The sequence below is a fragment of the Saimiri boliviensis genome, chromosome 10 (genome assembly GCF_048565385.1).
Source record: "Saimiri boliviensis isolate mSaiBol1 chromosome 10, mSaiBol1.pri, whole genome shotgun sequence".
Taxonomy (NCBI): Eukaryota; Metazoa; Chordata; class Mammalia; order Primates; family Cebidae; genus Saimiri; species Saimiri boliviensis.
Genome location: NC_133458.1, coordinates 31,557,521 through 31,572,261, shown reverse-complemented (window position 1 = coordinate 31,572,261; position 14,741 = coordinate 31,557,521). Strand labels below are relative to the sequence as shown.

Genomic DNA, 14,741 nt, shown 5'->3' with positions numbered 1-14,741 from the left:
CTCCACAGCTATTAGACTTTGCTGTCCTTTGACTTCTGATATCCATAGTCTTGAAACTATTCCTTCATATATTATTCTTAGTTTTCAGTTATTTCAAGTAGAAGAGTAAATTGATCCCTATTACTACACATCAACCCAAAGGGTAAGTCTTCTGGTATATTTGGAGATGTTTCAGTCATTTATTTGTGCTTCCTTGCCTTATGTGATATGTAGAGTTCTAGGATCATTTTGCACTTCCTCTGTGTCAACCTCATAAGGGAGTCCTAGGTCCATTAGTAGAGAATGGTAATAAAATATTCTATGTTAGGGACACTTACAGCTAGCAAAGTGTTGTTGCATCCAACCCCTCTCAGTTGACTGAGCTAGAGAAGTTTTGTGTGTATGTGTGCATGTAAATATGTGTGTACATAGACATAATAGCAACTGCACATTAAATTGCACTTTTAAAGTTGTAAATATATCTAGAATTGAAATTGCTCCAATAATAAAGCAAAATATAAGTAACAAATGACTCCTTTTTAAATCAATAATGTTAAATGTAAGATTAAAAATAAAATATGTAAACAATTTACTTTGTCAGTAGTGTAAATATGTATATAAATACATAAACATTTTACTTCATAGTTGGTATGAATTCAAGATAGTAAAGATGAGAAAATTTATTTTATCTTTGTTTCCTTGGATTGATAGTGTACCTGATTATTTTTCTAGTATCTTTGTACATTATTCTAGATATTCTAGATATATTTCAAAATAAGTCTGGAAAGATAAAGTATCATGATAGTTTTAGTTACTTCAGTTCCTAGTAAAGTTTGTTTTCTTGCTTTAAAAAAACCATATTTGTAAAAAAATAAAAGGAAATAAATGAACAATAGCTTTCTATCATCTAAAACATGTTGTCTATAGCACATTTTGAATATATCCATATCAGTTTATAATATTTGGATTGCAATATTATAAACTGATATGGATATTTCTGTTTCCTTTTCCAGTGATTAGGAAATGGAAAACAAATGACTTTAAAAGAACATGAACTGTGACCTAATAATTCTATAACTTTGTGCTATATGGTAATATTTAAATGAAATTATATGTGTGATATGATACTATGAAAAAATTGCCTTAAAGGAACTCTGCAAAAATAGCAACTAGAAAAAATAATTTCAAAATCAAATGAGTCTCCTGCCCCAAAAAGTAAGAAGTAAATAAAAAGGCAGTTCTTGACATATTTTCTATTATTAGAGTGGTAGTACCAATGACTTACATACATTGCAGTCATAATAATATGAAACTGTGAAAACTGTGTAAAAGAAGTTTTCATTGAATTTTTCAAATAACTTTACAAATTTTAGTATGCTTATTTTAGAACGCTTAATTTCTTTATTTTCTTCCTGTTAATTGCTTCTAACATCAAGTGGTAGAAATTAAATTTCTTTGTTTGTTAATCACTTTGATAAGTTGTTTTTATTCAATATTAGAACTTTTCTGAAAGACGCATTAAAATGAAGCTAAAAAGTCTAGCTTAGTTGAAGTAATAAAACTCTTTTATTTTTATTTTATTTTTCCAAGTATTACTATCTTTATTGTGGTATGGAGTTTTATACATTAGCTCATTTTATAGTAAAAACATATATGTACAACTGTAGAGAAACCACTGCACAGATAGCTCCAACTTAAATTAGAAAATATTCTCTGTAGAAAATAGTAAAAATCGTAACATTTACCAAGCTAGCCCAACAAGTTCAGTTAAACCAAATAGTAACAAAATACATTATACATTTATAAATACAGGCTGAATTCTGGGATCCAGGAGAAACTTTAGTTCCATTTATTAAAACAGCCATGTTTTAAGTTATGTGAAGTGAAATTTCTATTAATCTTCCCTCTTACTCTTAATCTATGCCTGATTATTTTTCTTTATGCTAAATCCATAATCCACAACATGGTTTTAGCTGTTCTTTTCTAAAGGACGGGTACCATATCCTTTTAATCAGCTTGATAACGTACCCACGCCTATCCAGATAATGAAATAGTTCGGTTGTTATTAAAGCATGCCCAGTATTTGGGCAAAACCAGAATCTAATAAATTACACTGGCACCTAATACCCATGGCTTGATGGGAAGCCATGAGGAACAAGGGTAAAGTGATAAAACTGTCAAATGAATCTAGGAATAAAAGCCAAGAGAATTCTGAGACCAGAGGGCAAGAAACATCTACAAAGGATTCAAGGAGAGAACTGGAGTTCAAACAGAAAAAGGATATTGCCTCAAGGATCAGGAGGTGAGCTGGCTATCAGAGCCCCTAAGTACATGGTGATCAAATATGGGGCAGTTAGAGATAAAGACTGGATTAAGCAAGAGAAACCAGGACCTAGACAGATTCTAGGTGTTCACAATAATTAAATGAAAACAAGACAGACCATGTGGCTTTAAATTTCCTAGCATAGTATGTTCCAGGATTCCCAGTACAGAATCTCTGGGAATTAAGGCGAGAAGATAATACCACTCTGAAGTTCCTGTGCTATGAAGAATGTTTCCCAGAGAAATAATAACTGAGAAAATCAGGCAGAGTTATCTGGCCAGGGGCTACATCAAGTTCTTCAGTTCCCTCAAAACAACTTAGCCACATATGATTTGTCTTAAAAGGAAGCCTCCAAGCAGCTAAAGCAAACTTTCAACAGAGATCAGTTTAACAAACAGATGCTATACTGAGGATTTAGGAACTAGGCCACTGACTACCTAAAACCCCAGCTTGCCCACTTGAAGTTAACCTCTAGAAACATTAGTGATCTATGAAATTTTGACCATTAAAACAATGCTTTATACATGCAAATCATACTTATTCTTCTCTTTGCTCTCCAGTTATGAATTTGTTACCTTTTTGCATTTGATTATTTCCAGTGTGTGTTCTTTGTTTTGTTTTTTTACATACTCTTCAGCAATGCAAATCTGTGCCCCTTACTTCCTTAAGTCCTTCTTGGTAAATAATGTTAATCTTCCAATAGGAAGAAGTAGAGTACATTATCATTTAAGCACAATTTATCCAGCCTTCTTGCAAAGAAAGCTATGGAGTCACCTTTTACATCTGAAATACCTGAAAAACCCTGGTTTTCTATTAAAATGTATGTTTATGTATACTGTCTGTGAAGGATTCACTGAAGCATGAATCACCTTATGAGAAGCTAAAAATATATAAAAATGCACATAAATATAGATAATCTATATCAAACATACTACGTCTTCCAAATCTACAGCATACACTGGTATAAACTGTATGACAACCCAGCTAAATTTGAAATCTTGTTTCAAAACATTGCTCAGTATTAAGTCTCAGTAGACAAATAGAACCACATGAGAAACTGTTCAGCAGGTGGGTGAGGAAACCTTAACTTCCAAAGGCTCAAAGTGGTCCTCCAGAGACTGTTACACTCCCTTAGGTATTTTAGAGAAGGACACTATTTAAGAGACACTTTAGAGTATAAAGACAGGTGAACTCACAAAGTATAGGCAGATACATGCTTGACTTTATCTTCTAATCTATAGATAATGCATTAGAATAAAAATGTAATGAATTCATATACCCTTCAAAAGGAAAAACTGATGAAGAAGTAAAAATAAAGTTATAAATGATAATGATCAGAGGAAATAAATTAGATGAAGCTTGCTTGTGTCTGAAAGAGACAGGGACTCAGCAAGTGGTCAAAAGGAAGCACAATATGCTTTTAACTTTGCACAAAACATAATGTTCAGTTCTATACTGCCAAATATCATTCTCTTTTTGCTATATCAATCTTCTATTTCTAATTATCGACCAAATGCTTTACTGAAACTCTGCTTCTGGCCTTTGTCTTGGGATCTGTTACTTTTGTTGCCACTTCCTGATCGCTGTCCTCGGGGGCCTCTGTTACCTTCCCGCTGTCCTCTGAATCTTCTGTTTCCGTCCCGCTGTCCCCTGAAGCCTCGACTTCCTTCCCGCTGACCCCTGAAGCCTCCATATCCTTCCCGGGGTCCTTCAAGCTCTGGTTGTTCTGTGGCCACAGAGAGTTGCCAGCGTCGTGAATCATGCCATTTCTCCTGTATCTCTGTTACTGATGCAGGAGGTACATCAAAGCAAACACCCAGCTTTCCTTTGAGAAAAACCATTCCCTTCACTTTGGAATCAATCTCCTCGCCCAGCTGCTCTTTAAGTTCTTTCCAAGCATAACTAATATCTGGCATTTCAATTGAGCACCGCAAAATCATTGTCACAAAACCCACATTTGAGTTTATCAAGGAGCGCTGATCTACGGATGTGGCACCTGAAATACGGGCCGGTGCTGCTGCCAGAGCTTCCACAGCTCCCTTCTCCTCTATTAGCTTCTCAGCTGACTGCTTGAAGTGACTAATGGCAGTGGGAGGCACGGAATCCAAAAGCCTGATGGCATCTTTGCTGGAAGCTTTTATTATTTCTGTTGCAGAAGGAATACCTATTCGTTTGAACTTAATTCCCGCTTTTTGCTCCACTTGTACCAATTGATATTCTTCCTTATGCTGATAAAAGCAGATGCACACCCCCGTCCTTCCAGCTCTGCCTGTCCGCCCAGATCGATGAATGTAGGACTCTACATCCTTTGGTGGAGAGCTTTGTATAACCAAATCAACCTCAGGGATGTCTAACCCACGTGCAGCGACATTGGTTGCCACCAAAACTCCAAAACTACCATTTCTAAACCCTTTCAGGGTAATTTCCCTTTGTTTCTGTGGAATGTCTCCATGCAATGACTGGGCATCCTGCTTTATAGCCGAATTCTGGGACAGCTCCTGGGCTTCTTTCTGGGTTTCACAAAAGATGATAGTACGTCCTTGATGACCACTATATACTAGGATGACATCCCCAATAACTGCTGACCTCTGAGTCCAGTGGCACTTAATAGCCAGATGCTCCACAGTTATTGCTGTTTTCTGAGTCTTTTTACCAATCAGGTCCACCTGTTCATATGTAGATTTCATGTATTTCTTGGCAACATTAAATACCCAATGAGGGCAAGTTGCAGAAAAAAGCAATGTTTGGGGATTATCTTCAGAATCTTTCTTGTATGCCACACTTAAAATCTCTTCCACTTGATCAGCAAATCCCATATCCAACATCTGGTCAACTTCATCCAGGACAACATGCTTAAGTTTGGTGAGATCTAGTTTGCCATTCTGTATATGGTCTTTGATACGACCTGGTGTCTCAACCAAGATATCAATCCCATTCCTCATGCGTTCAAATTGAGCTCCATAGGGAGTTCCACCATAAAAACAAGCCACTGACAGCTTTTTTGTGATGTCACCAAAGTCTTTGCTTACTTGATTTGCCAACTCTCTTGTAGGTGCAAGAACCAGTACCTGAGGGGGACGGCTTCTTTTCCTGTCTTGCAGTTCCCCAAGAAGTTTCTCAATCAAAGGGATAGCAAAGGAGAATGTCTTCCCAGTTCCTGTCCGCGCCTGTGCAATTAAGTCCTTCCCGCTGTAAACATGATGGAATGTCTTTGCTTGTATAGGAAATAGGAAGGTCACTCCTCGGCCTTTGAGAAGCTTAATGGTTTCTTCAGATATGGGAAAATTAGAGAAAGCACCTTCTTTTTGTTCCACAGGTATTTCCTGCTCTATCTCACTGTTACTTTCTTCACTGGCAGCTTCACTGGGGTTACAGTCAGGTTCAGAATGAGGAAATCCATTCTTCAGTTTGAGGCTTTTCTCTCCAGTTTCTCCATTCATCTCCTTTTCTTTCTTCATCTTCTTGGGCTTAGGAGCATCTATTTCTTCCTCAGAAGGCTCCTCATTTTTTATCACTTTTTTGGTTTTAGAAGAAACAGCTTTCTTTTCAATGGGCTCCTTTTTCTTTCTCAAACTTTTGGTTTTAGGAGAAATATCATCTTGAGATAGTTCCTCTTTCTTTTTTGCCTTTTTGGATTTAGGAGAATTCATGTCAACTTCAGAAGGCTCTGCTTTCTTTTTAACTTTTTTTGCTTTGGGGGAAATAGTTTCTTCCTCTTCTGCTATCTCTTCAATCTTATTAGATTTTGGCTTCTCTTTTTTCTCTTTCTTCTCGGTTTGCTTTCGCAATGTCTCCACTTTTTTCACTGCGGTGTCTGACTCCAAAGCAGCGTCACTACGGAGTTTTCCCGGCATCTTCAGCACAGATTGCCCAGGCCGACCGGTATTCTTAACCGCGTGGAGAGGAAGAGATAGTTCCGTCCCCTGCGCCCACCCAGCTCTCGTCCCAAAATCTTAATAGTAGAAATAATATCATAGAAAAGTAGAAACATATATAAATTAATATTAGCCAAAGATGGATTATTTTCCAGGTGAGATTTAATTATCAAGTTTAAGGAATGTTAATATTGACTTTCATGATACTCGTAATCCCTATCACTTTTGACAGTGCTTTCTCCCCTCCCACTCATTTCTCCTCCCCAGATATGAGGAAGAAAATTAGTAAATAGGGTGAGAGAACTAAAGGTGGTAGAAGTTTTTACTTTTGTAATGCCTTGACAGTCTTCATCTCTGTGGATAATTTTAACACAATAAATCAGACAGTTTAAACTACTCTGAAATAAGATGTACACTACTGATTTTTCTTTTATTCATTGTCAGAAAGGGGCAAATAATGGCATCCTCCATTCTTATTTATTTTGATTTTTCCAGAAGTTTCACATTTTGTTATTATTTTCTCATTCATTTTTGAACTCTTTCCCAATTCTACTTCTTTCTGAACCGAAATTTGACATGGTAGTATTAGAAAACTCTTTTCCATTTTCAGATGTTAATATATTACTCATTCATGATACATTTTATATTGTCTCTGGATACCATTAATTTGTTCCATATATTCATTTCTTGCAGAAAATCTTATTAGATGTCACCCATTATCCACCTTTAATTTTTGAAACCATCAACTCAATTCAATACTTGTCACAAATTGAAGATATATAAATGTTTCTAACTTAAATTAGATACATGCTTCATTTAGCAATTCAGCCTGAAAGTCTCTTTGGGAATTCAGTCATTTCCCTGGTGATGATGGATGTGTCTACCTATTGTCATTTTTTTCTAGGTATCATTCTGCTTTTCAGGTAAATAATCTCTAAAGTATAAGTTGTGCAAAGTGCTTATACTGATGCTTAAAATAATCCTTTATTTTATTGTCTCTAAACATCCTAACATAACTACTGCAAACAGAATGGTTATTATATCTTCTTTGGTGAGAAGGGATCATTTGCTGTCTTTTTCTTTCCAAAAGTCTGTACCCAATTTCATCCCAATCTGCCCTAAATTTCCCTTTCCCATCTCGTACTTGAAAGTGTATGCTATACAGTTTGTACTCCTGCCTCTCTGAAAAGTTTCAGAAGTGTCATTCCTTAAATATATCTTAATTGTTTACATCTCCATGTTATTTTCTTTGTTACTCTTTCCTCAAATAACTTTAAGCCCCTTTAGTCTGAGAAAACTAGCAGTTATCTTTAAAGACTTTTATTAGTTCCTTTTCACGCTGCTACAAAGAACTGCTTGAGACTAGGTAGTTTATAAAGAAGGAGAGGTTTAATTAACTCACAATTCCACAGGGCTGAAAGATCTCAGAAACTTACAACGATAGCAGAAGAGGAAGCAAACATATCCTTCGTCACATGGTGGCAGGAAGGAGAAGAATGAAAACCAAGCAAAGGGAGAAGCCCCTTATAAAACCATCAGATCTTGTGAGAACTTACTATCATGAGAAAAGCATAGGGGGAAACATCCCCATGATTCAATTACTCCCGACTCATTCCCTCATGCAACACATGGGGATTATGGTAACTGCAATTCCAGATGAGATTTGGGTAGGGATACAGCCAAACTAAATCAAGACTGTTCAAATGTCCCTTGCTGTGAAAGTTTTTGATTCTGTTTAATTATTGACATATAAAAGAAATTATTTCAGTGTGGCATATAAGAAAAAAATAAGAAACAAAAACCTGAACTAGAATTTAACTCTGTCCCTCTCTCATCTTTGGGAGCGTGTATCAGCCACTTACTGTTCTTGCGCTCCAGTGTTCTCTACTGAAAATAGTAGTATTTGTAGCCACTTCACAGTTGAAGAGAATAATGGTGATAAGTTATTTATGGTAACACATAGTTTTGATACACTGTAGGTTCTCAATAAGTATTGTACTAATTGATATAAATATTATTAATGTTGATATCATGGTAAACATATTTTCTCTTAGGTGGGTAAGGTTTATTTATTAGGAAATGCTTAATATTAGTTTTCTACCAGCTTTCTATACACCAAGCTTCTGTAGCTGAAGCCAGATCTCTCTCTCCCTGTTTTTGTAAGTATCCACAATACATAAACTATTTTGCCAGATTGATACTAACTACTTTGCCAGATTGATAAACTAACAAATACATCAAATAAAATTTTGATGGCATCTAGGAAATGGTAGTTGTATGTGAATCCCAAAATAAGTTTGTAATTAAAAAGAAAGATTACAGAAAAAATTTTTTTTTAAAATCCAATCCTCTTCAAAACTAGGTGAAACCCAAACAAAAGAGATGCCATTTTTGGTATTCAGTCCATATTAAGTCTCAAATTAAATATTTTCAGTCCCATTTATTCAATGCTAAAAATGCAATAATTGCAGTGATTGCAGACTTCACAGGTTTACTGTAGCATAGAGATAAGAAGATAATCCTAATTTTCATCTTACTGTTCTATTTATCAGAGATGCTGATAAGTATCTTGACTCAAATTTCAAGTGACTTGTTTTTTTGAAGAACCTTTAAATGCAAATGCATAAATGCAGTGCAAATATTGATACCTATTTTTTGTAACTCTAACTCCATGAAAATAAAACGTAAAACAAAAGCTAAAGCTTCCATGCATAATTTAATGAATTGGAGTGTGCATTTTATATACAAAATGATTAGAGACATATGAAGCCATAATGCTTCAATTACTTGTAACTTGGTTTAATTTATAAGGCATACAAAACCATAGATTAGACCTGTGGTTTCCAGCTGTGGGCTACTGAGCCCTGCAGGGACATTTAGCAATGTCTGGGTCCATTTGTGGCCATCACAACTGAGAGTGGAATTGCTAAGGATATCAAAGGACAAAGGCCAGAGATGCTTCCAAATATCCTATGATGCACAAGATGCTCCTGCCTACCTTCTGTAAGCAAAGAATTATACAACTCAAAATTTCAAATATGCCAAGGTGGAAAACTCCAGCACTATCCCAAAGGGGGAAAAAACTACAAAGAAGCAATTGATGAATGAATTCAGAAAATGTAGTATGATGCAGAGAAAAGGAAACTCTTAGACACTGTTGGTAGAAATGTGAATTAGTATAACCATTATGGAAAACAATGTGGAGGTTTTTAAAAACATTAAAAACAGAACTACCATACAAATCAGCAATCCCACTACCGGATATTAATCCAAAGGAAAGGAAACCAGTGTATCAAAGAGACATCTGCTCTCTCATGTTTATTTCAGCACTATTATTAACAACTAAGACATGGAATCATCCTAAATGTCCATCAACAGATAAATGAATAAAGAAAATGTGGTACATGTGCACAATGGAGTACTACTCAACCATAAAAAGAACGAAATTCTGTCATTCACTGCAACATGGATAAGCCTGGAGGACGTTATGTTAAGCAAAATAAATCAGGCACAGAAAGATAAATACTGCATGTTCTCACTCATAAGCAGGAGCTAAAAAGCACATTTTGAGCTCATGGAACTAGAGAGTAGAATTGTGAGTATTAGAGGCTGAGAGGTGGGGCTGGGTGGGTGAAGTGAGGTGATGAATATACTATTTACCCTGATTTGACCATTACTCATTGTATACAAGTATACAAATATCACTTTGCATCCCATGAATATGTACAATTATTAAACATCAACTAAAAATAAAAGGAAAATAAAAGATAGTATATACATGCATGGAAATCATATTCAGCATAAACAAAGAAGGAAATTCTGCCACATATGACAACAGACAACAAGGCTGAACCTGGAGAACATTGTGCTAGTAAAACATCGTAAAACTTATATGAGGTGTCTAAAATAATAAAGTTTAGAGAACCACAGTAGAATGGTGGTTTCCAGGAGCTGGGAAAAGGGAAATTGAAGAGTTGCTTTCAAGGAGTATACACATTTTAATTGTGCAAGATACATAACTTTTAGTAAATTGCCATACAATGTTGTGCCTATTGTTAACCAGACTATATAGCGCACTTAAAATTTTATTAAAAGTATAGATCTCATTTTAAGTATTCTAACCACAACCAAACAAAACAAACAAAACAGGCAAAAGACAAATCTGGGAATATTCTAAGAAAAGGTATTAGTCACCTCTCAAAGTCCTAGGTAGACAGGTTTTAAGGACTGGATTCAGGAATTACATAACTTTAGATAGTACCAGCAAGAGAATCAAAATCAAGTCAAAAGAATAGAAAATAAAAATTTCTTTTATCTTAACCCTAACCTTTGAAAATCTGAGCATAAAGAAACTAAAACATAACTGGTTTACCTTATTGTTGATTAAGAAGTGATCAGTGAGCTGATGTAGTTTATAGCCAATGATTTCCAGAACTAGGAAACTGTAGTGAGTCCTAAATGTCTTATCTGCAGGCACAAGAGTCTCATCCACATTCTAGTATCACGAATGGAAAGGCACATATTGAGATGTAAGGTGCTAGAAAAAAAACATGGCCCTATACCATCAAAGGAAGATAACATTAATTATTCTAAAATTACAAAAAATATTTGCTATGTGTGATTTGAAAAGGAATAAATATGTGGGGAGCAAAAGAATACATGAGAATTCTCTGTACTTTCTGCCCAATTTGACTATAAACCTAAAAGTTGTTTTAAAATAGTCTATTTTTAAAAGAGAAATTAGTATGAAATAATAGCTATTAATTTGAAAAGACCTTAAGAAATTGTTTTTTAAATCCAGAAGAAAAAAATTGTTCTCATCCATTAATGACTGAAAAAGTATAATTTTATTGTATGTTCACTATTTGATATGAATTTTACATATCTTGTCCTTAACTTTTGTCACAAAAGTGTTGAAATATTGCTATTATTTTTTCCTTTTACAGATAAGAAAATGGAGAATTCAATTATAAGAAAAAATTATGTTGCCAAATATAACACCCCTAATATATATCAATGCTATATTTTGAACCCAGGTCTCAAAGTACTTTTCTCTAATACTTGTCACTACACCGTATTACCTTAATTGGGTCATACCAATACATCATTTTCTTCAGAAGATGGCAGTAACAGATCTGTATCTAAAGGGAAGATTTTTAACTGTTTTCAATATATAAAATTATTGAAACAGACACTAGAAATTGTTTTTCTTTGGTTTAATAAAATTGAAATGAGACTAGCATTTTAAATAAAATTGTTATTCCTTATATTTTTCCACAATTTAAAAACATAAAAACCATTCTTAGCTCAAAGATTATATAAAAATGATGTGCTAGAATCTGCACAACAGCTGTAGTTTTCCCACTCCTGAGTTAAAATATTGTACTACCACTGACGCTTCTTTAGCATCCACTTATACATTTTTTCAAATAATATATTGAGTTGAAATTTATATAAATAATGAAATAAATCATTTAAAGTGAACACGTTATTGGCTGTATATTCACAATGTTGTGTAACCGCTTTCTCTGTCTAGTTCTAAAACATTCTCATCACTTCAAAGTAAAATTCCTAACGTCTTATGTAATTCTTCCCAATTCCTTGCCATTAGCCCCTGGCAACCTTTAAGTTTTATTCTATCTCTATAGATTTGTCTATTATGAATATTACATATAAATGGAATTATGCAACGTTACATAAGGTTTTTTATCTTTAGCCAGATTGTAGCATGTATCACAACATCAGTCTTTCTTTATGGCTGATTAATATTTATTGCACGTGTATACCACACGTTGTTTATCCATTCTTCCCTTGACACACATTTGGGCTGTTTCCACCTTTGGCTCTTATGACTAATATTACCATGAACATGCACATATATTTATTTGAAGTACCTGTTTTCAATTATTTTGGGCATATGCCTAGGAGTGGAATTGTGGCATCAAATCTCAATTCCATATTTAACTTTTGGAGGAACCAAAAACTCTTTTTTAATGCAGCCGAACTGTTTTACATTCCTACCAATCACAAACAACTCTAATTTCTCTACGTCATCCTTAACGCTTACTATTTTCCTTTTTTTATGATTATCACATCCTCATGGGTGTCAAGTGATACCTCATTGTCGTGTTGATATGCACACCCCTAATGGCTAACGGTGTTGAAAATCTTTTCATGGGCTTGTTGGTCTTTTGTGTATCTTCTTTGGAAAATTCAAGATTTTGCCCATTTTCGAATTGATCATTTGTCTTTTTGCTGTTGAGTTGTAAGAGTTCTTTTATATATATATTCTGGATACTCATTCTTTATCAGATATAGTAAATCCTCATGTCATGTACTCATTGGTTCTTGGAAATGTTATTGGGGAGTTTCTTCATACTGAAGCTCTAGGTCAGCCACAGGTGAAAGCCTGGGGCCTTCTCAGTGATTTTCTAAATTTTCCAGTATAAAGGGGTGAGTTTGAATGCCATAATTTCCCAAAGAAATTGTTTGTCCATATTTTTCTCTCAGACTTTCTTTCTTTTTTATTTTTATTTTTTGAGATGGAGTTTCGCTCTTGTTACCCAGGTTGGAGTGCAATGGCGCGATCTCGGCTCACCGCAACCACCACCTCCTGGGTTCAGGCAATTCTCCTGCCTCAGCCTCCTGAGTAGCTGGGATTACAGGCACACGCCACCATGCCCAGCTAATTTTATTGTATTTTTAGTAGAGACGGGGTTTCACCATGTTGATCAGGATGGTCTCGATCTCTTGACCTCGTGATCCACCTGCCTCAGCCTCCCAAAGTGCTGGGATTACAGGCTTGAGCCACCGAGCCCGGCCTTTCTCTCAGACTTTCAATGGTCCATTGCATATCTTAACAATAACCTGTTGGCCCATCAGGTGCAGATTTGTTTATTTCCCTTAAAATATTTTAAAGTAGTGTCTGACACTTTTCCACCTGGAGTGAATTCTAGTTTAAGTAAAACAGAGAAAAAAACCTTCCATCAGTTCTTCACGTATTGCCTCAATAGGTTAGAACAGATAAACACAATAATTTACGAATAAGGTGGGCTTTGCTCCTTCCGGAACCAAGGACCTGAATTCCCATGCTGGGTGTTCAGACCATTGTCTTCAAAATTATTGCTAAGCCACTCCAGGACTGGGGTAAAGGCAAGTTTAAAAACCGCTAAATTTTACTAGCAGTTTTAAATTTTCTTAATTCAACATTAGCTTGGTTGACATAAAACTTTGACTGCTTTTTAGAGTTATGACAAATTTGGTCCTGAAAGTTTTTGAATTTTTAAAATATATTTCTGTAGAAAAGGGAAACTTTAGAGAAGCTTCTTACTTTTTACCCTTTATCAGACACCATTCTTCTAGACTTAGTGATTTTAAAATAAATTTTCATATATTGTAAGCAGAGGGATTTCTTTCTTTACTGACTTCACATTTTTAAGAGAGCTGAAGGCATAATAAGTAGCAATATAAACTTATTAACTTAATTATTTATCCTTTACAATACAGGTGAACAGGAAGATCATTATGATATCTATAATAATTAAACAATTAAACATGTCTCAATTACAGTAAAGTTCTATTTATGAAATAACTGTTTTTTGATTTTGAGAAAAGCCTTAGTATTGAACAGCCGTGTGCTCAGTATATTTTTTCTATGTGCCTCCACTGTAGTGCAAAAAAATACAAGAAAATAATTAGTTTCTTATTTAATTAAATATATTTTTAAAACATGCTTTTCTGATCTTCGTTTGTCTGTAAAGATTACTAAGCATTACACATTTTTATTTCTCATGAAAATGAGAGCCACATTAAAGGAAAAAATGATAATAAAAGAAGAAACACTGAAAAATATACACAGATTAAATATTAATCCAGATGCGATTTGAGGTATGCATATGTTTATAAGTCATAGAGTGTTTTCCACTGCATCTACCTGGTCCTATTGCAAATATTCTAATCAATTATTCCAAGCGATTTATCTGTCACAGCTCCATACCAATTCTTCCAGGAAGTACTCGTGGGCAAGTCGCATAACAAGGTTAAAGAATAGCAGTGCCTATAACTGTATGTCAGCATAAACTGGAACAAAAGGTTGAGGGAAAGACTAGAAAACTTATCTGTCACAGAACAAAATATATCAATACGAAGAAATAACACCAAAGTCAATTTTTTAAATGATTACAAGGTTAAATGTTTTACAATAAGTGATAGAAGTTTCATCAGAATTTCAAGTTTACTAAGTTGGAGTATTCATTATTGAGTTTTGTAGAAACTGTAGCTTCAAAAGGTTATTTTTAGTTTTGGTTCAAAATAAGAATTAAGTTCTAAGAGTTAATTTGCATGTAGATGAATTTCACATAATAGTGCTCACTTAAAAATAATCATTATCCTTAAATTTTGACATATTCACTTTTAATTCCACATTTTCAAGAAATTATCTGCAAACTTTTGCAATAGTCAGTGGTGTTTGAATAACTTAATTTGGGGGGGATCCTACCACTTGTGATCAAATTGCAAGTGTGGCTTTTGTGTGGCTTAAATGTGCTTTTGGTCTTCCTAACTGA

General features: G+C 34.6%; 1 pseudogene; it reads right to left on the bottom strand.

Moving 5' to 3' along the window:
- Nucleotides 1-3,745: 3,745 nt before the first annotated feature.
- LOC120365340 (nucleolar RNA helicase 2 pseudogene) lies at nt 3,746-6,235 on the bottom strand (annotated as a pseudogene).
- Nucleotides 6,236-14,741: the final 8,506 nt, after the last annotated feature.